Genomic DNA, 19,676 nt, shown 5'->3' with positions numbered 1-19,676 from the left:
CCCTTCCCACACTCAGTGCAGATACACGGCCTCTTCTCTGGGAATTTGTTGGTGCATCAGCAACTGGAATGACCGAGTGACTCCCTTCCCACACTCAGAGCAGGTGAACGGCCTCTCCCCAGTGTAAATTCGCTGAAGCTGTGTTTGAGATTCCCATAAATAAATCCTCTGCTTTTTGTATCCTGTGAAAGAAATTTACAAAAGTCATCAATAGGTACAGGACAGTATTTCAGCTGAGATTTTAGTCTCTGTAGTGAGCTGTTATAATAACGACAAACACAAGCTTGAGGAACAACGTCATCTTCCATCTGGGAACATTGCAACATCCAGACTGGCATCAAAATCTCTGGTTGTCTTTCCATCTATAATCAGAATGGGCCATTTCTGCCATTTCCCTTTGTTCTACCCGTTGCCTCCCTCACCTACTCTGCCACTGAAATTCAATGTGTTTTCTGTCTTTCACTTTCATCAGAGATGCTCCTTTGTCCCCCCATCTATCCCTCCCTCCCCCATCTCTCCCTCGCCCAACCCCATCCGTCCCCCCCCCAACACCCATCCCTCCCTCCCTCCCTCCCAACCCCCATCCATCCCCCTCCCCCAGCCAAACCTCTCTGCAAGTTGCTTTTGCTCTCTCCCAGGTCTAACGGAAGGGTCTCGGACTTGAAAAGTTCCCTGTTTCTCTTTCCACAGACGCTGCCCTCACCTGCTGAGGGCTTCCCGCACTCACTGGGTTTGCTTTGATTTCAAGCAGGAAAGTGCCCGGGTCCCCCGTGTGGAGCGGGAGGGGGAAGGGGAGGGAAAGGCCGGGACTACTCAGTGTGGCCGCCCGCAGTGATCCTGCAGCCCGCACGGATTCTCACCCCAACCGTGGGCCGGACCCCGGACTCGATCAAACTTCCGGGTCCAAGGTGGCGCGCAAATGACGTCACCCCCGTTGCGCACCTGCGCTGTGGGCTCGCTCGCTGCAGCCAGAGCGCTTTCTCGGCCGCGGTGGCTCTTGGGTAAGTTCGGCTGCCATGCGAAGCGACCTGAACAGCGCCTTTAAATAGCTTCGTTCTCCACAGCAAATCATTCTGCCGACAATAACTGTGTGATGAACGGGGGTGGGGGAGGGGACCGGGGCTGGAACCAGGGGGCGGGGAGTCCCTCTGCGGGGCTTCGGTGCTGATGTGTGCAGGCGCAGTAATGTGGCCGGGGAGCGGGTTTGCGCAGGCGCACTGACGCTGATGTCGGCCGGGGGCCCGGTGAGTGGTGATCGGGGGTTGATGACATGAGGTCCCCCAGCCTGGAGGCGGAGTGGGGGTGGGGGGGCGGGTGGCTGGGCCGGTCCGGGAGGGGCTGATCCCCTCGGCTGGACAGCCCCGGTCCCTTCACCTCTCCCCCTGGTCAATGACAGGGTCCGCGCTGCAACAGCTGGAAGGAAGATAAAGTGCGCAACATCTGCCCAACGTGGGTTAAACGTAACGTGTGACTGGTCGCCCTGAACATGGTCTGTCCACAGTTCCAGAGAGGTATTCGGGAAATGACCTGGCACCACCCTCTCACATGTTATCCATTGAGAAGGCAGACAGTACTTCAATACAGGGAAGGCACAGGATCTTTGGCCTGAAGTATTAACCCAAAACGTCGACGATTTCTTTCCCCACAGATGCTGCTCGACCTGCTGAGTTCCTCCAGCAGATTGTTTGCTGCTCCAGGTTCCAGCATCTGCCGTCTCTGGTGTTGACATTAACTCTGTTTCTCTTTCCTCAGATGCTGCCTGAATTGGTGAGTTTTTTCCAGCATTTTCTGTTCTTTTTTTCCTGATTTCCAGCATCTGCAGATTTTTTTTATTTGCATTTATAAAATTTTAACTTTCAGAGGAAAATGGGTTTGAATAACAGAAAAAATGGAAGGCTATGTGGGAGGGAAGAGTTAGATAGATCCTAGAGCAGGATAAAACGTAGGCACAACATCGTGGGCCGAAGGGCCTGTACTGTGCTGTAATGTTCTAAAAAAAACGTCTGGATGAACGAGGGGCATAAATGATGCTTTCAGCAGCAGATAAACTGGGCCGGTGGTAGTCAGGTGATGTCACGGTGGTGAAATTCAGCCGTAGGTAAAAACTCAGCTCTCTGCCAGACACAACATCAAAGCTGCGAATGGTCAGGCTCAGCTTCAGACGATCTCCTGGGAATGGGGCCAGTCAGCTGAGTGTTGGGGACCAAAGACAAAGGCTTCGGGTTCACACGGTTCACTTGCAGAACATTTCTGCGCGTTAAACATTGGGTGTTGGTTTAACACTGTGATAGATCTGGGACACCAAAGACGTTGGAGAGGCAGAGCTGAATGTCATCAGCGGACACGTGGAGCCTGATATTGTGTCTCCTGATGAGATAACTCAGGGACATCGTTTGTAAATCAGAGGATAGATCTCTGGAGCTTTCCGTGCAGAGACTGACAACAGTGTTTCCTTCATCACACAGTTATTATCAGCAGAATGATTTGCGGTGGAGAATGAAGCTATTTAAAGGTGCTGTTGAGGTTGGTTTACATGGCAGCCGAAGGGTTGCTGAGGCATTCTCAATCAGAAATGTTCTCTTTGCCCTGTTTTTAAAGAGAAATTGTAGATGACAGAATCTGAAGGCAAACTAGAAACTGCTGGAGAATTCAGCAGGTCAGGCAGCGTCTATGGAAAGAGAAATAGAGTTAATGTTTTAGTTTGGAGACTGCCCTTTTATCTGGTTGATTGTTTGAAAAATTGTAACTTGTAGAGCAGAGTTAGCATAGCCTTAAAAAAGAGAAATTTACTAGTGCCCATTTCAAAGTGAGACAAGAGGAATTTCTTCTCTCAGAAGCTTGAGTCTTTGCAATATATTGCTACAGAGAACTGTGTGGAGAGTCCTTGGGTATATTTCAATTTGGGATAGATTCCTTATCAGTCGGGGAATCAAGGGTTATGGGGACAGGGCAGGAAAGTCAGCCACGATCCTGCTGAATGGCAGAGCAGGCTTAAGACGCTGAATGTCCTACTCCTGTTCCCACTTCCTGTGGTTTTAATGGTGTATTTATCCCTGCCCTGGGTGGTGAATGACTGTTTTGCTGGGACCATTTCTGGAGCCCTGGGGATTGTGGGTATAAATGCGGCCATTGATTCTGCTGCAAAAAGCACTTTGCCTTTGCTCTGCAGGCAGTCTGGAAACACAGATGAGCAAACTGAGATTGGGACCGGTCTCCAGACACTGCTGATGTCCAAATCATTGCAGGTAACAGCTATAGTTGGGACAGAGGTCAAAAAAGGGAATAAGTCCAACTCCCAGTGAATATAAAAAAAAATGTATTGTGAAAGTAATTTCCCCATGTGGCTAAATAGTTTCAGTTAACACCGAGTTGAAGAAACAAAAATCCTTGTCACTTATGGTTATTTTACAACTCAACTATGTTCAATGTCCTCGGCTCCTTCTGCCACTGAGAACATGTTCTATTCTGTCTGGATACAGAATGGTATCTAACACTTCTATTCGGGAATATTAAGTGGCAAATAACATTTGGACCACAAAACTGCCACACAATGACAATCTCCAACAAGTGAGTCTAATCGTCTACCCTTCACGTTGAATGGTCCTGAGGGCACGTACCACCAGGCTCAAGGACAGCTTCCATCCCACGGAGATAAGACTATTTGTCACGAACCAGCAACAAAAGAACCACACTGAGCATGATTCAGTGTTAAAAACTATTTTATTAATCACTACTTAGGATAATACGTAAAATAAAAGTAAAAATGTTAGTATGTTAGAATTCAAGAATGTTAAACCTTGAACGTTAACCCCAAAACTAAACTCGTCGTGTGTGTGTGTGGCAAAGTCCAAAACTCCCAGTTCAGGAATGGTTCTTAAAGTTCAGTTCCGCAAGCCATAAGGTGAAACATGAGCAAGGGCTTCTTCAACAACCACCGTTGTCTGAAGATAAGACGTAGATGTAGAGAAACATAGAGAGAGTAAATACGAAATCCAAATGTTCCACGATGGAACCCAAACGACACTTCAGTGTTTACTCGGTAGTGACTTCCTCACCCCGAAAAGCATCCGAATCGTGGTCGTCCACACACAAATACCTGTTTCCTTCTACAGGTCAGCAACAAAGTGAACTCCACCGGATTACTTCCAACTTCCATACATGGATTTCAGTGGCAGTCACAGTTGTTGTTCCTCATCCAACGATAGAGAAAACTAGCAGGCTGGTGTCTCTCTCCCTTCTCTCTCTCTCTCCTTCTTCTTCTTCTGACCTCTTCAACAACGTCATTACGTCCTTTATCTTCTATCGACGTAAGCACGCCCCACACACACATACACACACACTCTCTATCTTAAAGGGACTTTCACTGAGTCCGTAACACTATTGAACGGTTCCCTATACAATGAGATGGACTCTGACCTCGTGATCTACCTCGTTGTATTCTTGCACCTTATTGTCTACCTGCACTGCACTTTCTCTGCAGCTGTGACACTTTACTCTGTACTGTTATTGTTTTTACCTGTACTGCCTCAATGCACTCGGTCCTAACTCAATGTAACTACACTGTATGATGAATTGAATTGAATATAATTGCCAAGTCCAACACCACCAAGACCCAAAACATTGACTGTCCATTTCCCTCCATAGATGCTGCCTGACCCACTTTGAGTTCCTCCGGCTCCTTTATGTATTGCTTCAGATTTCCAGCATCTGCAGTCTGTTGTGTCTCCATCTGCAGAAAGAGGGAATGTTTTGGCTTTGATACCCCTTTTAACAGTAAAAGACAGAAAACACATTGAATTTCAGTGGCAGAGTAGGTGAGGGAGGCAACGGGTAGAACAAAGGGAAGTGGCAGAAATGGCCCATTCTGATTATAGATGGAAAGACAACCAGAGATTTTGATGCCAGTCTGGATGCTGCAATGTTCCCAGATGGAAGATGACGTTGTTCCTCAAGCTTGTGTTTGTCATTATTATAACAGCTCACTACAGAGACTAAAATCTCAGCTGAAATACTGTCCTGTACCTATTGATGACTTCTGTATATTTCTTTTACAGGATACAACAAGCAGAAGATTTATTTATGGGAATCTCAAATACAACATCAGCGAATTCACACTGGGGAGAGGCCGTTCACCTGCTCTGAGTGTGGGAAGGGATTCACTCGGTCATTCCAGTTGGTGATGCACCAACAAATTCCCAGAGAAGAGGCCGTGTATCTGCACTGAGTGAGGGAAGGGCTTCCTTCAATCATCCCACCTGCTGACACACCAGCCTGTTCACACTGGGGAGCAGCCATTCTCCTGCTCAACGTGTGGTAAGGGATTGGCTCAGTTATCCAGTCAAATGAAGCACCAGCGAGTTCATGCCGGGGAAAGGCCATTCTCCTGCTCGGAGTGTAGGAGGGGTTTCCTTCAGTCAATCCACCTGCTGACACACCAGCGTGTTCATACTGGGGAGCGGCCATTCTCCTGCTCAAAGTGTGGAAAAGGATTCACTTAGTTATCCAGCCTGATGAGGCACCAGAGAGTTCACACTGGGGAGAGGCTGTTCTGTTGCTCAACGTGTGGGAAAGGATTCACTCAGTTATCCATCCTGATGAGGCACCAGGGAGTTCACACTGGGGAGAGACTGTACTCCTGCTCAACATATGGGAAAGGATTCACTCAGTTATCCAGCCTGATGACACACCAGCGAGTTCACACTGGGGAGAAGCCGTACACCTGCTCCGAGTGCGGGAAGGGATTCACTCGGTTGGCCGATTTGCTGAGGCGTCAGAGAGTTCACATTGGGGAGAGGCCATTCAACTGCCCTGAGTGCGGGAAGGGATTCACTCAGTCGTCTGACCTGCTGATACACCAGTGGCTTCACACCGGGCAGAAGCTGTACACCTGCTCCAAGTGTGGGAAGGGATTCACTCATTCGTCCCATTTGCTGACACACCAGAGATTTCACACTGGGGAGAGGCCATTCATCTGCTCAATGTGCAGGAAGGGATTCACTGAGTCGTCTCAGCTGTTGATACATCAGAGAATTCACACTGGGGAGCAGCCGTACACCTGCTCCGAGTGCGGGAAGGGATTCACTCTGTCGTCCCATTTGCTGAAACACCAGAGACTTCACACCGGGGACAGGCCATTCAACTGCTGTGAGTGTGGGAAGGGATTCACTCAGTCGTCCCATTTGCTGACACACCAGCGAGTTCACACTGGGGAGAGGCCGTTCATCTGCTCGACGTGCGGGAAGGGATTCCGTCAGTCATCCTACTTGATGACACACCAGCGAGTTCACGCCAGGGAGAGGCCCTTTGCCTGCCCTACATGTGGGAAGGGATACACTACATTATCCAGTCTGGTGACGCACCAGAGAGTTCACACCGGGGAGAAGCCGTACACCTGCTCTGAGTGTGGGAAGGGATTCCCTTGGTCATCTGACCTTCTGAAACACCAGCAAATTCACACCGCTGAGTAAGATTAAACGTGCTGTATGCTCGATATACAACCACCACTGCTACTGAAATCTAACGCAAATTCTCAAGTGTTGCAGGTGTTCACTGGGGTCGGATTCTGTCGACGCTGCTAATCTCGCCCAGGATTGAATCCTGGTCATTGGGCACAGTTGATTTTCTTTTGTAATCTCTTTAACTAAGCTGGATTTCAATGTTCTGGATCTCTGATTTTTAAATAAAGCAGTTCTGTTTGAAACACTTGATCTAAGGCCCTTCCTGTCTCTGCAATGCACACAATGAACAGTAGAAAGAGAGGCCATTCAGCCCGTCTGGTGCCTTCCAGTGTTTCTGCTCCACATCAGCCTCCTCCCATCTCACCCAGTGTGAATACTCAGACTAATATTGGTTTTGGCTTATTATTGTCACTTATAAGAGGCACAGATTGAGTGGACAGTCAGAGACTTTCTCCCTGGATGACAATGGCTAACACGAGGGGACATAATTTTCAGGTGATTGGAGGAAGATATAAGGGTGATGTCAGGGGTAGGTTTTTTACACAGTGAGTGGTGGGTGCGTGGAACGCACTGCCTGCAGAGGTTGTGGGGGCAGATACGTTAGGGACATATAGGAGACTTAGACACATGAATGATCGAAAAATCGGGGGCTATGTTGGAGGGAAGGGTTAGATAGATCTTAGAGCAGGATAAAATGTCAGCACAACATTGTGGGCTGAAAGGGCTGTACTGTGCTGTAGTGTTTTATGTTCTGTGTACAATAAGTCTTGACTTCACAATGTACCTTGTTATGGCTTTGCACCTTATTGTCTACCTGCACTGCACTTTTTCTGTAGCTGTGACACTTTACTCTGTATTCTGTTATTGTTTTACCCTGTACTACCTCAAAGCGCTGTATAATGAATTGATCTGTATGGACGGTATGCAGGACAAGTTTTTCACTGTACCTTAGTGCAAGTGACAATAATAAACCAATTCTAATTCTAAAATGTCCTGATTTCTCTGGATGAACCCAGAGGATTCCACTATTCCACTCTGTCGCATCAGGTGGGTCAAACCACAAATATCCAAGTATATACACATTACACACCAGGTAATAAAATTCGTGGCCGTGCTCCTAATCTCTCCCATCTGTGTGCCCTGGGGAAAGATCAAGATAGTTTCTGTTAGTATCTCAGCTTAATCCCTGCTTCTGCATTTTATTAATATGGAGTATTGCATTCAATTCTGATCGTCCCATTGTAGGAAGGATGTGGAGGCTTTGGAGAGGGTGCAGAAGCGGTTCACCAGGACGCTGCCTGGATTAGAGGGCAGGTGCTATAAAGAGGTGGGACAGACTGGGGTTGTTTTCTCTGGAGCGGCGGAGGCCGAGGGGAGAGGTTTATAAGATTACGAGACGCACAGATAGTGCAGACAGCCGGTATCTTTTTTTCCCCAGGGTCAAAATGTCTAATACCGGAGGGCATGGATTTCAGGTGAGAGGGGGAAAGTTCAAAGGAGATGTGCGGGCCAAGTTTTTTACACAGAGAGCGGTGGGTGCCTGGAATGTGCTGCCACTGCCTCCAAACTCCACCCCACTCTCCTCCCCTCCCCTCCCCTCCCTCCGCTCCCACCTCCCCAGCGCAACCTGCCAGACATCTTCCCACCTTTCTCCGTCCACCAATCACCTCGGGCTCCTGCCCACTCTCCCCACCTCCTCCCTCCCCTCCTCTTCACACCCGCCGCCTCCCCTCCCCACTCCCGGTGCAGGGTGTCGGCGCTTCCTTCCCTCCCACAGAAGCCGCTCAGGCGGCCCAGTTCCTCCAGCCGACTGTCTGTTGCTGCGGATTCCAGTAGCTGACCCCCCGCCGTCTCCCCCCCACCCCACTCCCAGCCCCCGCACCTCCCCCAACCCTCAGCCTCTGCCCCCGCGGTCTGTTCCGCCCCCGGATTACAGCGGGTGCAGTTCCCTGTGTTTGCACGGAGCGTGTGGTCCCAAGGACGGGACCTTCCCCACGCACGGCTCCCGCCGGCAGGTAGGACCGGAGCGCCGGGGCGGGGGGGTTTATCCACACCCGGGCTGTGGTGTTTGGCCCCGAGGTGGGACTTTGGATCCAGTGCGGACCTGCAGAAACTTCATGGGACGTCATGTTGGGGCAGTCCCGGCTCCCTCACTCCTCTCTCTCTCCTCCCACCAGAAACCCCCGCCTCTCCCCTGCCCTCCCGCTCTCTCTGCCCGCTCCCACCTCTCCTCTGCCCTCCCCTTACCCTGGCCCTCCCCTTCCTCCTCTCCGTCCACCCCCTTCCCTCTCTCCTCCCTCTCCCCTCCACCCTCCCCCTGCTCGCCCCTCCCCTCCCCTCCAGATCTGGGTCCCGGACCTTGAGCAAAATCTGACGCAGAGCCCGACACGATTTCCCCCTCTGCCGGGACCGCTGCTGCCCGCCCCGCTGTGCTCAGCCGCTTGTCCCTCCTGCTCTGGGATTGTCCTGTTTTCATGCAGACGGGAGGTGCGGTTCTGCGGCGGGAGGAGCTGGTTCCGGCTTCCGAACGGAGGAGCCTTCAGTCGAGCTGGGTGAATGGAGTTTTCAGTTGTGCGGGGAGAGGAGGCTGGAGCGGGGGCAAAGGCGATGTCTCTGCCGGGGGAAGGGCCACAGCGTCGCCGCCTGGTCGGGTGTTCGATCCGGCAGCCGGGAGAGCATTGGGAGAGAGGAGAGACGAGAGAGAGAGGGGAGACAGAGAGAGACACAGAAAACAAAGGAGATCTTGCAGCGCCAAAACGCTGGCACCGCCTTGGATGATTTTGCAAAAATATTTAAACCTGGTGTCCACTGGTCCCGGAGCCATCTCCTCGTTACTCTGCACACAAAACGATCTCTTTTATCCTCTCCGCTCCTCAGAAGCACTTCTCCCGTCAATATGTGAAGCTAAACCCGCCCCCGATCTCCGGAATCACTCGTATGTGTCCTCGAAAATAAATTAGCAACTTTGCGTCCGCTTGTGAGGTCCGAGCTGAGTGAATCTTGTTAAAAGGAGCCACTGACAAACAGTGAATGTCTCTCGGCACTGCGTTGGGGCATTCGGCTTGGTATTTTGGTATTGGTATTGGTTTATTATTGTCACTTGTACCGAGGTACAGTGAAAAACTTTTCTTGCATATTGTTCAAACAGGTCAATTCATTACACAGTGCAGTTACATTGTGTTAGTACAGAGTGCATTGAGGTAGTACAGGTAAAAACAATAACAGTACAGAGTAAAGTGTCACAACTACAGAGAAAGTGCAGTTCAATAAGGTGCAAAGTCACAACAAGGTAGATCGTGAGGTCAAGAGTCCATTTCATTGTATAAGGGAACCGTTCAATAGTCTTATCACAGTTGGGTAGAAGCTGTCCTTGAGCCTGGTGGTACGTGCCCTAGGGATCCTCTGTCTTCTGCCCGATGGGAGAGGAGAGAAGAGAGAATGACCTGGGTGGGTGGGGTCTTTGATTATGTTGGCTGCTTCACCAAGGCAGCGAGAGGTAATGTCAGAGTCCAAGGAGGGGAGGCTGGTGTCCGTGATGCGCTGGGCTGTGTCCACAACTCCCTGCAGTTTCTTGCGGTCCTGGGCAGAGCAGTTGCCATACCAAGCCGTGATGCATCCTCATAGGATGCTTTCTATGGTGCATCGATAAAAGTTGGTGAGTGTCAAAGGGGACATGCAAAATTTCTTTCGCCTCCTGAGGAAGTAGAGGCGCTGGTGAGCTTTCTTGGCTGTGGCGTCAATGTGATTTGACCAGGACAGGCTATTGGTGATGTTCACTCCCAGGAACTTGAAGCTCTCAACCCTCTCGACCTCAGCACCATTGATGTAGACAGGTGCATGTACACCACCCCCTTTCCTCAAGACAATGACCAGCTCTTTCATTTTGCTGACATTGAGGGAAAGGTTGTTGTCATGACACCATTCCACTAAGCTCTCTGTCTCCTTCCTGTACTCCGCCTCATTGCTGTTTGAGATACGGCCTACAACGGTGGTATCATCTGCAAACTTGTAGATGGAGCTAGAGCAGAATCTGGCCATGCAGTCATGAGTGGATAGGGTGTAGAATAGAGGGCTGAGGATGCAGCCTTGTGGGGCACCAGTGTTGAGAATAATCATGCCAGAGGTATTGCTGCCTATCCTCACTGATTGCGGTCTGTTTGTTAGAAAGTCAAGGAACCAGTTACAGAGGGAGGTGTTGAGTCCTAGGTCTCAGAGTTTGGTGACAAGCTTGCTTGGGATTATTGTATTGAAGGCAGACCTGTAGTCAATAAACAAAAGTCTAACGTAGATGCCTTTACTGTGCAGATGCTCCAGAGCTGAGTGTAGGGCCAGGGAGATGGCATCCGCTGTAGACCTGTTTGGTCGATAGGCGAATTGCAGTGGGTCCAGGTTGTCTGGGAGGCTGGAGTTGATACGTGCCATGACCAGTCTCTCAAAGCACTTCATGATGGTGGATGTCAGAGCCACTGGTCGGTAGTCATTGAGGCATGTTACCTTGCTTTTCTTCAGTACCAGGATGATAGTGGTCTTCTTAAAACAGGTGGGAACCTGAGATTGAAGCAGGGAGAGATTCAGTATGTCTGCAAATACTTCTGCCAGCTGATCAGCACAAGATCTGAGCACACGGCCAGGGACAACATCTGGGCCAGGTGCTTTCCTCGTGTTCACTCTCCGGAAGACTGATCTTACGTCCTCCACTGTGATCACAGGTTCAGCTGCACTGGAGGCTGTCAGGGTGGATGGTGACAATCCACCTCCCTCCTGTTCAAAACGCACATGGAATGTGTTAAGTTCATCAGGAAGGGACGCGCTGTTCTTAACTATGAGGGGGGAGGGGGAAGGGGGAGCAGGGGAGGGGTGAGGGATTGAGGGGTGGGGAGCAGGGATTGAGGTGGGGAATTGCAGAGAGGGCAGGAGGTGGGAGGGGGAAATGGGGAAGAGGAGGGGGAATGGAGTGTGGAAATGAGGGGGAGGGGATGTGCAGAAGGGGAGAAAGAGGGATGGGGAGAATCGGGGAGGGGAAACGTGGGAGGGGGAATGAGGGGGAGGAAGGAGAGGGGGGCTTGGGGGAATGGGTAGGGGGGAATGAGGGGGCAGAGGGGGGAATGGGGAGGAGGAATGGGGAGGGGCGGAGATGAGGGGGAAGGGGCAGGGTTTGGGGGAATGGGGAGGGGGTGAAGACAGAATGAGGGAGGGGGAAGGGACCGGTGATCGGGGCCTGGGGGCCACTGAGGCATTCTCAATCGGAAACGTTCTCTTTGTCCTGTTTTTAAAAAGAAATTGCAGATGCCAGAATCTGAAGTCAAACCAGAAGCTGCTGGACAATTCAGCAGGTCAGGCAGCATCTGTGGAAATGAGAAGTAGAGTTTTAGTTTGGAGACTGACCTTTTATCTGATTGATTGTTTGAAAAATTGTAACTCATTGAGCAGAATTAGCATAGCTTTATGAGAGAGAAATTTACTAGTGCCCATCTTGCTGCAGAGAACTGTGTGGCAGAGTCCTTGGGTATATTTCAGGTTGGGATAGATTCCTAATCAGTAGGGGAATCAAAGGTTATGGGGACAGGGCAGGAAAGTCAGCCATGATCCTGCTGAATGGCAGAGCAGGCTTGAGACGCTGAATGTTCTACTCCTGTTCCCACTTCCTGTGGGAGTAATGGTGTGTTTATCCCTTCCCTGTCTCTTCTGCAATTTAAAACTTCTTTTCTCACTTTCTCGGTTCTGACAAAGGGTTTCCAACCTGAAACATGATTTGTTTCTCTTCCCACAGATGCTGTCTGACCCATGTCCAGCATTTTCTATTTTTATTTCAGATTTCCGGCACCTGCAGATGTTTTGATTTTGCTGCTTTCTCTGCCGGCCCGGCCCAAGGTGGACTCCAGGCCCCGGCTGGTGAATGACTGTTTTGCTGGGACCATTTCAGGAGCCCTGGGGATTGTGGGTATAAATGCGGCCATTGACTCTGCTGCAAAAAGCACTTTGCCTTTGCTCTGCAGACAGTCTGGAAACACAGATGAGCAAACTGAGATTGGGACTGGTCTCCAGACACTGCTGATGTCCAAATCATTGTAGGTAACAGCTATAGTTAGGGCTGAGGTCAAAAAAGGAACTAAGTCCAACTCCCAGTGAATAGAAAAAACATGTATTGTGAAAGTAATTTCCCCATGTGGCTAAATTGTGTCAGTTAACACTGTGTTGAAGAAACAAAAATCCTTGTTACTTCTGGTTATTTTGCAACTCAACTATGTTCAATGTCCTTTAGTTCTGGCTCCTTCTGCCACTGAGAACATGTTCTATTCTGTCTGGATATAGAATGGTATCTAACACTTCTATTCTGGAATATTAAGTGGCAAATAACATTTGGACCACAAAACTGCCACACAATGACAATCTCCAACAAGTAAGTCTAATCATCTACCCTTCACGTTCAATGATCCTGAGGGCACTTACCACCAGACTCAAGGACAGCTTCTATCGCATGGTGATAAGACTATTGAACGGTTCCCTTATACAATGAGATGGACTCTGACCTCACGATCTGCCTTGTTGTGACCTTGCACCTTATTGTCTACCTGCACTGCACTTTCTCTGTAGCTGTGACACTTTACTCTGTACTGTTATTGTTTTTAACTGTACTACCTCAATGCACTCCTCACTAACTCAATGTAACTGCACTGTGTAATGAATTGACCTGTACAATCAGTATGCAAGACACGTTTTCACTGTACTTCGGTACAAGTGACAATAATAAACCAATACAATCGACAAGTCCAAAAGCATCAAGACCCAACACGTTGACTGTCCATTTCCCTCCATAGATGCTGCCTAACACACTTTGAGTTCCTCCAACTCCTTTATGTATTGCTTCAGATTTCCAGCATCTGCAGTCTCTTGTGTCTCCATCTGCAGAAAGAGGGAATGTTTTGGGTTTGATACCCCTTTTCACAGTGAAAGACAGAAAACACATTGAATTTCAGTGGCAGAGTAGGTGAGGGAGGCAACGGGTAGAACAAAGGGAAGTGGCAGAAATGGCCCATTCTGATTATAGATGGAAAGACAACCAGAGATTTTGATGCCAGTCTGGATGCTGCAATGTTCCCAGATGGAAGATGACGTTGTTCCTCAAGCTTGTGTTTGTCATTATTATAACAGCTCACTACAGAGACTAAAATCTCAGCTGAAATACTGTCCTGTACCTATTGATGACTTTGGTAAATTTCTTTTACAGGATACAACAAGCAGAAGATTTGTTTATGGGAATCTCAAACACAACATCAGCAAATTCACACTGGGGAGAGGCCGTTCACCTGCTCTGAGTGTGGGAAGGGATTCACTCGGTCATTCCAGTTACTGATGCACCAACAAATTCACAGAGAAGAGGCCGTGTATCTGCACTGAGTGCAGGAAGGGCTTCCTTCAGTCATCCCTCCTGCTGACACACCAGCGTGTTCATACTGGAGAGCGGCCACGTGTGGTAAGGGATTGTCTCAGTTATCCAGCCTGATGACGCACCAGCGAGTTCATGCCGGGGAAAGGCCATTCTCCTGCTCGGAGTGTGGGAAGGGCTTTGCTAAGTCATACAACTTGCAGGTACACCAGCGAGTTCACACTGGGGAGAGGCCGTTCTCCTGCTCAACGTGTGGGAAGGGATTCACTCATTCATCCAGCCTGATGATGCACCAGCGAGTTCACACCAGTGAAAGACCATACACCTGCTCCGAGTGCGGGAAGAGATTCACTCGGTCGTCCCATTTGCTGACGCACCAGAGAGTTCACACCGGGAAGAGGCCATTCATCTGCTCAACGTGCGGGAAGGGATTCACTCAGTCATCTGAGTTGCTGATACACCAGCGGGTTCACACTGGGGAGAAGCCGTACACCTGCTCCGAGTGTAGGAAGGGATTCATTCGGTCATCCGATTTGCTGAAACACCAGAGAGTTCACACAGGGGAGAGGCCGTTCATCTGCTCGACGTGCGGGAAGGGATTCAAGCAGTCGTCTCAGCTGCTGAAACACCAGCGGGTTCACACTGGGGAGAGGCCATTCTCCTGCTCAACGTGTGGTAAAGGATTCACTCAGTTATCCAACCTGATGATGCACCAGAGAGTTCACACTGGGGAGAGGCCGTTCACCTGCTCCAAGTGTGGGAAGGGATTCAGTCAGTCATCCTCTTTGCTGATACACCAGAAATTTCACACCATGGAGAGGCCGTACACCTGCTTGACGTGCGGGAAGGGATTCACTCAGTCATCTCAGCTGCTGTTACACCAGCGGGTTCATACCGGGGAGAGGCCATACTCCTGCTCCGAGTGCGGGAAGGGATTCACTCGGTCGTCCTGTTTGCTGACACACCAGAGAGTTCACACCGGGGAGAGGCCATACTCCTGCTCCAAGTGCGGGAAGGGATTCACTCGGTCGTCCTATTTGCTGACACACCAGCGAGTTCACACCGGGGAGAGGCCGTACACTTGCTCCAAGTGTGGGAAGGGATTCAGTCAGTCATCCAGTTTGCTGACTCACCAGCAGGTTCACACTGGGGAGAGGCCATTCATTTGCTCAACGTGCGGGAAAGGCTTCCGTCAGTCATACTCCCTGATGACACACCAGCGAGTTCACACTAGGGATATACCCTTTGCCTGCCCTACATGTGGGAAGGGATACACTAAGTCATCCAGTCTGGTGAAGCACCAGCGAGTTCACACCGGGCAGAGGCCGTTATCCTGCTCCGAGTGTGGGAAGGGATTCACTCTGTTGTCCCATTTGCTGACACACCAGCGAGTTCACACCGGGGAGAGGCCCTTTGCCTGCCCTACATGTGGGAAGGGATACACTACGTCATCTAGTCTAGTGAGGCACCAGCGGGTTCACACTGGGGAGAGGCCGTTCACCTGCTCTGAGTGCGGGAAGGGATTCACTCAGTCATCTCGGCTGCTGAGACACCAGAGCGTTCACACCGGGGAGAGGCCCTTTGCCTGCCCTACATGTGGGAAGGGATACGCTACGTCATCTAGTCTAGTGAGGCACCAGCGAGTTCACACCGGGGAGAGGCCGTACACCTGCTCTGAGTGTGGGAAGGGATTCACTGTTTCATCCAATTTGTCGAGACACCAGCGAGTTCACACTGTGGAGAAAGATTAAACATGCTGTCGGCTCAATATACAACCTTCACTGCTACTGAAATCTAGCGCAAATTCACAAATGTTGCAGGTGTTCACGGGGGTCGGATTCTGGCGACGCTGCTGATCTCGCCCAGGATTGAACCCTGGTCATTGGGCACAGTTGATTTTCTTTTGTAATCTCTTTAACTCAGTTAGAGTTCAATGTTCTGGATCTCTGATTTTAAAATAAAACGGTTCAGTTTGAAACACTTTATCTAAGGCCCTTCCTGTCTCTGCAATGCACACAATGAACAGTAGAAGGAGAGGCCATTCAGCCCATCTTGTGCCTTCCAGGGTATCTGCTCCACACCAGCCTCCTCCCATCTCACCCAGTGTGAATATTCAGAATAGAGAGATGCAGCGCAGAAATGGCCCCTTTGATTCACTGAGTCTGCACTGATTATCAACCAGTCATTTACTCTGATCCTACATTTATCCATTTTTAAAATTCTGCCCACATTTTCATTGACCACACCCTGCTTCACCCCCACCACCAGCAGATTCCACTAATCACCCACACATTAGGGACAATTTACAGTACTTGAAAGGCACTTGGGACGGGGACAGGGAGGAGAAAGGTTCAGAGGGATTTGGGCCAAACCGGGGTCTGAGCGAGGACGTCCAGTTTTAGCCTCAGGGGATGGGAGGGACTGGTGTTCCCCCCTCCTGCTGGGATTGAATTCTCCACTTTCAGGTCGCCAGTGTCCTCTGCAGCTCCCAGTTGTGAGCCGTTTTAATTTCTCTCCCGATTCCCACACAGACCTGTCTGTCCTCAGCTCCCTCCACTGCCGGTGGGTGTGGGCGGAGGTGGTGGGGGGGCTCAATGCAGACGAGAGGAACAGCACCTCATTTTCCACCTGGGTCGTCTAAACCCGTGAACATCCAATTCTCCAGTTTCAGGTCACTTGTTCCCCCTCTGTCCCTATTCTGTCTCCTCCTGATCTACCCCATTCCTCCTACCCCCACCCCCAGTCTCTCTCCCCCTGATCTACCCCGTTCCTCCTACCCCCACCCCCAGTCTCTCTCCCCTGATCTACCCTGTTCCTCCGACCCCCACCCCCAGTCTCCCCCTGATCTACCTCGTTCCTCCTCCCACACCCCAGTCTCTCTCCTCCTGATCTACCCCGTTCCTCCTACCCCCACCCCCAGTCTCTCTCCCCCTAATCTACCCCGTTCCTCCTACCCCCACCCCCAGTCCCCTCTCAACCGCTTTCCCCCTCCTCCACCCACTCCAATCTGCCCCTCACCCACACCCTCCTCCCTCCACTGTTGCCGCCTGCTCAGCCTCCCTCCGTTATTGGGCTCCCTGCCCCACCTTCCTTCCCTGTCAGATCCCGTCTGTTTCAGCCCTGTTGTTGGGTCCACCTGTCGCCTCTCTGCCTCTGCTGTTGTTTCGTTTCATTGCTCCTCATGGATGGACAGGTGGAGCGAGCTCAGGCTTTTCCCTTCGGAGAGAACGAGGGTGAGAGGTGACTGGATAGAGGTGTATGAGATGATAAGAGGCACAGATCGAGTGGACGGTCAGAGACTTTTCCCCAGGGCGACAATGGCTAACGTGAGGGGACATAACTTTAAGGTGATTGGAGGAAGGTATAAGGGGGATGTCAGGGGTAAGTTTTTTACACAGAGAGTGTTGGGTGTGTGGAACGCACTGCCGGCAGAGGTTGTGGGGGCAGATACATGAGGGGCATTTAAGACACTCTGAGACAGACACATGAATGATGAAGAAATGGAGGGCGATGTGGGAGGGAAGGGTTCGATAGATCTCAGAGCAGGATAAAATGTCGGCACAACATTCTGGGCTGAAGGGCCTGTACTGTGCTGTATGTTCTATGTAGGGGAATCCAAATCCAGAGTGAGAGGGTAAAGAGTTAAAAGGGACCCGAGGGGCAACTTTTTCACGCAGGGGGTGGTGAGTGTGTGGAACGAGCTGCCAGAGGAAGTGGGTGAGGCAGGTACAACAGCATCATTTAAGAAGCACTTGGACAGGTACATGGAGGAGCGGGGCTTAGAGGGATTTTGGCCGAATGCAGGAAATTGGGACTAGCTGGGGGGGGGGGGCACCGTGGTCGGCATGGACTGAATGGGCCGAAGGGCCTGTATCTGTTCTGTATTGCTCTATGACATGACAACAAAATTTCGCACACTTTACAACAACGGGGCACAGATGGTCATTAAAGAAACAATTGCGCTGACTGGGCTTCAGGCATTTACTTCAACGGTGCTTTCACACAACAGCATTGAGCCATGTGGGCTGCGTACTACAACAACAACCTCCAATAAGGGGGCATTACAACAACTGCAAACACTTCACAGGACATCGGAAGAATAATCTGCCAAAAACTAGGAATGAAGGGACAAAATGATTATCCACATTGGCACAATCCTACAACTTCTCACATTAATGGGATGATCCAACATCTGGCACTGAACCAGCATCCCAACAATCCCAGCCATCGGAAGGCCATTGAAATAATCATTGCTAAGTTGGTTTATTATTGCCACACGTACTGAGGTGCAGTGAAAAACTTTGATTTGCATGCCATCCATGCAGATCATTTCATTTGTAATGAGAATATTTTAAAATTCATTCCTTGATCTTTCCTGATTCAACAGCAAGAGGTATTCGCAGATAAAGGAGGCACGTTACACGTGTTAAAGGTTATAAAATCCTACTTTATTAGAATTATATGAAGTCCACTCATTAACCACCGAAATACAGAGGGAAAGAATCAATCAATCACTCAATGAATTGATCGACTACAGATGCAAGAGGGAAGCCCAGGTGTCCAACAGCCTCTTCTATGTCTCTCTCTCTCTCTCTCTCTCTCTCTCGCTCTTTTTCACTCTTACTCTCTCTCACTGTCTCTCCTCTCTCTCTCTTTCTATCTCTCTCACTCTCTGTCTCTCACTCTCTGTCTCTCTCACTCTCACTCTCTCTCTCTCTCTCTCTCTCTCTCTCTGTCTGTCTGTCTGTCTTTCTCTCTCTCTCTCTCTCTCTCTGTCCCTCTCTCGCTCACTCTCTCACACTCACAGCACCCGGTCATGACTCCAGCCTAAACTGAGATTCTAATTTGCACAGAGAAGTAGCCCCATTTGTACACCCTCCCTTACCCTGCTACTTTTCCATGGTACCAGGTGGAACCTTCATATCTCTTGGGACCTTTGGCCGAGGCACATAACTTAGACATCAGGTTTTGCAGAAAAACATGTTTTTCACTGTTTAGATAACACGTTCCTCTCAAGGCTGAGTATCAGCACCCCGCTACATTCTCAAAACATTCCCTACATTCCCAGCTCACTCTATTTTGTCTCACACACTTTAGCACAAACTAAGGAAGAACCAAATATGACTTCTGGAAAATGTAACTCTCTCCTTACAAGTTGTTACTTGTGAAGAGATGACTGAGGGTTTGGGTTCTTATCTAAACAAAATATCCCAACTGGATAAGATTATTGGTATTGGTATTGGTTTATTATTGTCACTTGTACTGAGGTACAGTGAAAAAATTGTTTTGCAAAACTGTTCGTACAGGTCAATTCATTACACAGTGTATTGAGGTAGGACAAGGGTAGAACAATACAGAATGCAGAGTAAAGTGTCACAGCTACAGGGAAGTACATTGCAGGTGGACAATGAGGTGCAAGGTCATAATAAAGTAGATGGTGAGGTCAGAATCCATCTCATCGTATAAGGGAACCATTCAATAGTCTTATCACAGTGGGGCAGAATCTGTCCTTGAGACTGGTGGTACGTGCCCTCAGGCTCCTGTAACTTCTGTCTGATGGGAGAGAGGAGAAGAGAGAATGACTCGGGTGGGTGGGGTCTCTGATTATGCTGGCTGCTTCACCAAGGCAGCGAGAGGTAAAGACAGAGCCCAAGGAGGGGATCCTGGTGTCTGTGACGCGCTGGGCTGTGTCCACAACTCTCTGCAGTTTCTTGTGCCGTACCAAGCCGTGAAGATTAGTGAAGAAATCAGAATGAAATATCCCACCAATGCTGAGTCTGATGGGGTCCGGCTGCTGGATAATATTAAACGTGCATGGGGTAAGATCCAGA

The 19,676-nt window shown here is 49.9% G+C and overlaps 1 protein-coding gene and 5 pseudogenes across 2 annotated transcripts in view; 2 read left to right on the top strand and 4 right to left on the bottom strand.

Annotated features, from left to right (window-relative positions):
* LOC127576624 (zinc finger protein 208-like) overlaps window positions 1–19,676 on the top strand; it is a 149,913-nt pseudogene that overhangs the window by 49,306 nt on the left and 80,931 nt on the right.
* The window catches only part of LOC127576415 (zinc finger protein 850-like), a 244,464-nt pseudogene that overhangs the window by 164,261 nt on the left and 60,527 nt on the right, over window positions 1–19,676 (bottom strand).
* LOC127576414 (zinc finger protein 585A-like) overlaps window positions 1–19,676 on the bottom strand; it is a 204,422-nt pseudogene that overhangs the window by 124,223 nt on the left and 60,523 nt on the right.
* The window catches only part of LOC127576550 (zinc finger protein 420-like), a 163,290-nt gene that overhangs the window by 83,091 nt on the left and 60,523 nt on the right, over window positions 1–19,676 (bottom strand). The window contains exon 1 of one of the 2 annotated variants that reach the window (XM_052027089.1): window positions 861–882. The exons of the other annotated variant lie outside the window; for it this stretch is intronic. The gene's annotated coding sequence lies outside the window, so the exon portion shown is untranslated. Of the gene's footprint in view, window positions 1–860; window positions 883–19,676 lie in introns of those variants that run through there. 2 annotated transcript variants of the gene reach the window in all.
* LOC127576616 (zinc finger protein 721-like) overlaps window positions 1–19,676 on the bottom strand; it is an 83,900-nt pseudogene that overhangs the window by 33,401 nt on the left and 30,823 nt on the right.
* Window positions 1–19,676, top strand: part of LOC127576853 (zinc finger protein 271-like) — a 312,902-nt pseudogene that overhangs the window by 289,691 nt on the left and 3,535 nt on the right.

The sequence above is a fragment of the Pristis pectinata genome, chromosome 12, assembly GCF_009764475.1.
Source record: "Pristis pectinata isolate sPriPec2 chromosome 12, sPriPec2.1.pri, whole genome shotgun sequence".
Classification (NCBI taxonomy): Eukaryota; Metazoa; Chordata; class Chondrichthyes; order Rhinopristiformes; family Pristidae; genus Pristis; species Pristis pectinata.
This window is presented reverse-complemented; position numbering and strand designations above follow the sequence as displayed.